This window comes from Mus caroli, unplaced genomic scaffold (assembly GCF_978045245.1).
Source record: "Mus caroli unplaced genomic scaffold, Mus_caroli_1 scaffold_10, whole genome shotgun sequence".
Taxonomy (NCBI): domain Eukaryota; kingdom Metazoa; phylum Chordata; class Mammalia; order Rodentia; family Muridae; genus Mus; species Mus caroli.
The window spans coordinates 35,826,791-35,833,028 of NW_028227265.1; the positions used below are offsets into that span (position 1 = coordinate 35,826,791).

Consider the following 6,238-nt stretch of genomic DNA (forward strand, 5'->3'; position numbering starts at 1 on the left):
GATGGAGGAGGCTCTCTGTCAACAACAGCCTACTTCCTCAGGTTGCCAATCTCTGCTATTAGATAACCCCTGTGGTGAGGTAGGAGGGAGATACAGAAGAATCCCTGAAAGCTCCTGGGCCAGCTAGCTTGGCATGTGTAGCAGCAGAAAACAAGAGGCCCCAACTCAAACAAGATAGAAGAGAAGGACCAACAACTGAGATGGCCTGTGACCTCCACATGCACACCATGGTACAGGCATGCTCACTCATCAACACACATGCACATACATGCACACATGCAAACACACACACATGTACATATCAACATATACATAGACATCAATACACACCAACATATATACACACATATACACATACACATATATTCATACACATGCACATATGCAAATCAATACACATGCATATAAATACACATACACAAGAAAACAAAAAAATGAATATTTAGGATTTACCTTCATTACCAGTTTGAGCATTGTGTGTAATCATTGATATGGCCCATATTTATTTTGAAAGTTCCCTATGTATATAGCTTGATGTAGTCTTGACCATTTGAAAGTACTCCCTTGACCCTTCTATCATTCTCAAGTGGAGGTTTTTATATCCAATACCTATTGTGTATGGTGAAGCTTGGGCCAGTGAAAGCCTGGCCTGCCCTAGGAAGAACAAACAAACAAACTCCCTGTGAGTGTCAGCTGTCCAGGGAACACTGATTCGCTGAATAAAGATGCTGTTTGTCTTGGAAATGTTCCTGAAGGTGGAATCCATTTGGGACATCAGTCTCTGGGCCTTTTGCTACTCCTCTTTAATTCTATCCTGAAAGTGAACTTCCAGGGTCTCTGTTAGAGTCCATGGACTCTAGTCTTAAAGGTCTTCAGAGTCTTTCTGGATAAAGGTGGCTGGAAGGTTAAAGATACTAAGGTCAAATGGCATGGTAGGAGTACTATGGGATGTAATCCTGGCAATGATGGGAATCACAGGCAATGATGGGAACCACAATGCGGTTGGAGGGAAGAAGTGAGTTAGGCTGATAATTCCAAATGTCAAGTAACAGCATGGGATCAGAGAGCTCACACAAGCTGTGCTTCTGGAAACACTTTGGGCTCCCAGCGATTAGCCGGGATACAAGTAGATGGCCTGAGCCTGGTGTGTGGCGCTGGCCATGGCTGGGTGGGAATCAGGTCACTGACAGATGAGTTCTCTTCCTCTCGCAGAGGAACTATTTAACAAGACAGAACCTCATGATGTTGCTCAGGCTAGCTTAACCTTCTGGACTGAAGTGGTCCTCCTGAGCTTTGGCCCCAAGTTCTGAGACATGTGTAAACGAGTCTAAGGAGAGAAATATTTTATTCTTTTCAGATGCTCAGAACCAAAAAATGTAAGATTGCAATCAGATTGGAAATGGTTACAGAAATGTTTAACAGCCCCTCAACTCTATGCTATAATCAGGTATGTTTAGGTAACTTATTTATCTTTGCATGCTATGGACTGGATTTAGGATGCTAAGCAAACACTCCATCACTAAGATGATCTCGTGATCTCAGCCTGTATTTATTTATTTACTTATTTATTTTTTAACATTTTAAAGTGGCTAGATAAAATAGTAGGTGTGGTATTATAGCTCGGCTGATAGAATGCACACCTAATGTGTATATAAAGTCATCCCTGGCTGTGCAGAAAACCTATACTGGACTGCATGAGACCCTTTATAAAAATGAGAAGAAATCAATGCTGCAACAATTGTTCTAATTTTAAAAAATGGTTTAAAGTGACATCTTAAGACACATAATACCTGAAGATGTTTGAACATTCTGTTGGTAAAAATGTCACAGGTCCAGTGGCTTGTTGCCTTCATTCATAGTCAAAGAAAATACTAATCTTTAGTTACAACAGAGGTCGTCAGACTCTTTCTGTAAAGGTCCTGATCATAATCAGTTGAGCCATATGGTCCCTGCCAGGAAATATTCAACTCTTCCGATGCATGTGAAAGCAGCCACAGATAATATGTAAATGGATGGGCATAGTTGTATTTTAATGGCTTGACTCAAAGTTTTACCATGGACAGGCAAATTTGAATTGCATAGAATTTCACATGTCCTGAAATAATATTTCTCTTTGGATTGTGTTTTCCATCCATTTGGAAATGGAAAAAAATTTATATTCATGGCTCACAGGCTAAGAAAAAAAATAGGCGCAGAAGAGCCGTATTTGGTTTGTGGGCCATAGTGTGCTGACCAGTGTGAGTCAGAGTGAGTCAGAATAATGGTGCAATCTTCGGATAGCATCTAGGTTTGTAGACGTTTTTGAGAGATGCTTATCTCAAAGGAAATGGAGAGCCCTGGTAGAACCCTGAGAGTGAAGCTTAGGGCTAGTCCAGAGTTAGCAGGGCTGGAGGAAGGCCCAGAGCTCCCAAGAGAGCTGGACACATAGATCCTAGCTCCCACTGCATTTATTTCTATAGCCCAAACCATGGCTCACTTTAGCAACTGCCATTTCTCTAATGACCTGCATTCGGTTTGGCACATAGAAGGTATTCAAATACCATCCGTCAAGTGAACGGCTGAAAGCTATCCAAGGCTCGTAAGTAGAATGGGCAAGAGATGAAGCTTCAGGAGATGGAGAAAAGGCTGGGGAAGGTTACTGTTGCTGAGCAACACTTCTCCTTGAGTGGGGTGATGCCCTGCCAATCAGAGTCCACAATCCTAAGTTCCAGTTGGATGCGCCGAAAGCCGGTCATAAAGACGAGAGTGTGTTTGCAGTAAGCTCCTTACTTCCCCCAGACGCACCAAGTGTTATAAAGCCTAGTCTCCTGATTTCAATCAGATCACATGACTGAACTGTGTCCAGTACAAGGCTGAAGGACGTAATATACAATGTTTGTATTGCTTAAAGCCTTGCCTCTAAGCAAGTCTCAGAAATTTCCATTTGCTTTCACTTTCCTCCACCATCCTCGTAGACCAGGTTCAAGACATTAGAGCCACGTGATGCAAGGGGCAGGAACCCCAGAACGGCCTTCTGGAGACTGAGAAGTCACCCAGACTGTGAGAACGTTTTGTTTGTTTGTTTTGTTTTGTTTTGTTTTTAAGTTGTTAAGTTCCTTTCTGTTGCAGTAACACACCTCAGTCTACCTGAGAGTACACTTTGTTCCCAAGGTTAGAAGGAATTCACATTTCATAAAAGAGTCATTCTTTGGGTTCTCTAGACACAGGCCCTGAGGCACGAACCTAAGTACGAGTGTCTGTATGGGAGGCATAGGAAATACCTTCAGGAGGGTAAGTGGAGAGAGTAAGATGGGAATGGGAAGGAGCTAGAAAGGCTGTTTATGGGGCCAGATACTTTCCGTGCACAACTGGAGCTTAATCCTGTGGGGAAACTGAACCAGAGTAGAAAGCAGACCTCTAAAGTCTCCCGAGGGGAGGGGGCCAGTGTATGAATACGTCACTGTCTGCTGATCTGTGATCGCAGGCTTATTGGAAACCAGGGGCTTAATATCCCAGCCCAAGAGGTTGACGATACCTAGGCTAAGGCAGATGGGGGAAGAGGCACACAAGGGCAGTTGGAACTGGGCTGGACCGTGTTGAAGTTATGATGCCTCCCAGAACAGGGTGGGGACCAGCAGCATCTTTATAAACTATTAAAAAAAAACATAACAGAACCAGGAGTGGATTTCTGCAGCTGATTTCACTTGGTTAAGCCCTTTGCTTCTGATAGCATCAGGATGCTTACATTTATGGCAAGGACACTGAAGGGTTTCAGAGCACTTGCTGTCCTGCAGGTTTTTTCTCTTTGGACCTCTCGATTGTTCATGTGCCCCAGTTTCCCCACCTGTAAAATTGGAGGGGTTTGCATGATGGCCTACCTCCGGGTCATCTTTCAACTCTAGAATTTTTACTCTAACATCTTCCAGCTTGAACACTGGCCCGTGGGCCTGTTGGTGAGTGCTTTCTTGGTTACTGGGATGGGGAGGAAGCATCGCGCCGGAGCAGAGAGTGGGGGCCTCACTAATTCCTAAGAGGAATTTTCTGAGGAAGGTCAGAGAGCTAGCTGGAGCATTAGCTGAATTTTTTTTTTTTTTTGTTTTTTTGTTTTTTTCGAGACAGGGTTTCTCTGTGTAGCCCTGGCTGTCCTGGAACTCACTCTGTAGACCAGGCTGGCCTCGAACTCAGAAATCCGCCTGCCTCTGCCTCCCGAGTGCTGGGATTAAAGGCGTGCGCCACCACGCCCGGCTAGCTGAATTTTTAAAGCACACTTGACTGGGGTCTTCACCTTGATAAACTCACTAAATATGCTATGGACTAGGAGATATAATTTTGAGGGAGAATACAGATTATAATATGATTTTAATTTCTGCTCACGAGTCTATGTAGTTAGTGTGTGGGGCTAAAGAGACTCTTGGCTGATTCTAAGATAGCTTCAGGGTAAGATGGGAAATCCTGAAATGGGAATCTGAGATCTGACTGTATTTTCAACTGATAGTGTGTTTGGCTCCTGGCTATCTTTGATTTTAGTTCCATAGAGTCCCAGTAACAAGACCAAAAAAAAAAAAAAAATACAGAAGACACAGGAAAAAGGGTGGAGGCTGGAGTCTAAGTTTCAGCTAAACTTTTTAACATTCTCTATTTTTTAAAAACCAAACTTCCAAGCTATGCAGTAGAAAGAAAGTTAATGGAGTCTTAAGTGATATGACTTTAGTACACTTCCTGTTTCTGTTTAAATCCCAGGTCCTCGGTGATAGGACAAGAGTCATCTCTGTAAGTACACCAGTCAGCTGGGAGCCTTTTTACTGAGCAATTTCCTCTACCCCAGAGGAATGAACACTGAGCAATCTTGTGAGACCTAATGCCCCTGACCACACAGATGGGTAAACTAACTAGAACAATCAGACAGTTTTTTTTGTTTGGTTTTGGTTTTGGTTTTGGTTTTGGTTTTGGTTTTGGTTTTGGTTTTGGTTTTGGTTTTGGTTTTGGTTTTGGTTTTGGTTTTGGTTTTGGTTTTGGTTTTGGTTTTGGTTTTTCGAGACAGGTTTTTCTGTATAGCTCTGGCTGTCCTGGAACTCACTCTGTAGACCAGGCTGGCCTCGAACTCAGAAATCCGCCTGCCTCTGCCTCCCAAGTGCTGGGATTAAAGGCATGCGCCACCACCGCCCGGCTTCGATACTGATTTCAAATTGAGAAACTTAAATGGTACCTGCCTTGTCCATGGGAGTGGCTGTCACATTTAAGGATGAGATTCCAATCCTATTTTCAGTAGGGGATGCATAAATTTGTTTTTCTTTACTAATTCAGAAGTAACTGTATGCCCAGATTATGCAGAACAATGGCTTGAGTTGTCCCCCCAACCGCCATCCCTTTCTTTCTGCATTTCCTCGGTTTTAGTTCTCATATTCCCTCTGATTTCTTAGGGTTTCTTCTCCCTGGCTCGGGTTGTTTCCCATTTTCTGGAATTCTTTTCAGAGCTCTCTAACCTGTTTCATCGATCACTCCGTTCCTGTGCACTTTAAAATTAAAGATTTCTTTTCTTATTAATTGTTTATAAGTATGGATGCATATATATGAGTGCAGGTGTCCACAGAGGTCAGAGGAGTTGAACCTCTTGGAACTGGTGTTACTGGAAGTTGTGAGCCACCACATGTCGTGCTAGGAACTAAACTTGGGTCCTCTACAAGAGCACGAAGCACTCTTAACCACTGAGCCATGTCTCCAGCCTCTGTTTCCATATCTTTATAAAAATATTTTGACTTAGAGTACATCTTACCATCATATTGTACGGATAATTCCTTGTTGTCTCAAAGTTGATTTTGTTATTCATTATTTTTATTCAACATGGATCTTATAATCAAGTTGTTAAATTTCTTCAAAGTAGTCTGCATTTTTAAAATTAGAATACATTGAATTTATAGATTAACTTAATAAGAATTGATCTTTTATACTAAACTCTTTTGTCTGACAAAGTGCATAATTCTTAACATATTAAAATATGTTATTTGATATCTTTTATTATTTTTAGATACGTTTCATTATATAGTCAGGCTGACTTCCAACTTATGAACCTTTTGCTTTAGCCTCTGTAGTGCTAGAGCTATAGACATGACCTACCACACTAGAGGAGGAGTGTCATTGGGAGTGGAGTTTGAGGTTTCAAAAGCCCACACTAGGCCCAATCTCTGTCTTTCCATCCCCACTCTGCTTCTTGCAGATCAGGATGTAAAGCCCTCAGCTACTTCTCTACCACCATGCCTTC

The 6,238-nt window shown here is 42.4% G+C and overlaps 1 long non-coding RNA gene across 2 annotated transcripts in view; it reads left to right on the forward strand.

Annotated features, from left to right (window-relative positions):
• The window catches only part of LOC115031773 (uncharacterized), a 125,418-nt gene extending 122,374 nt beyond the window's left edge, over positions 1 to 3,044 (forward strand). Inside the window, exons 6-7 of one of the 2 annotated variants that reach the window (XR_015048715.1) lie at positions 1,358 to 1,447; positions 2,960 to 3,044. This is a non-coding gene — a long non-coding RNA (uncharacterized LOC115031773). Of the gene's footprint in view, positions 1 to 1,357; positions 1,448 to 2,954 lie in introns of both variants that reach the window. The other variant, XR_003837437.2, reaches the window with a different exon arrangement.
• Positions 3,045 to 6,238: the final 3,194 nt, after the last annotated feature.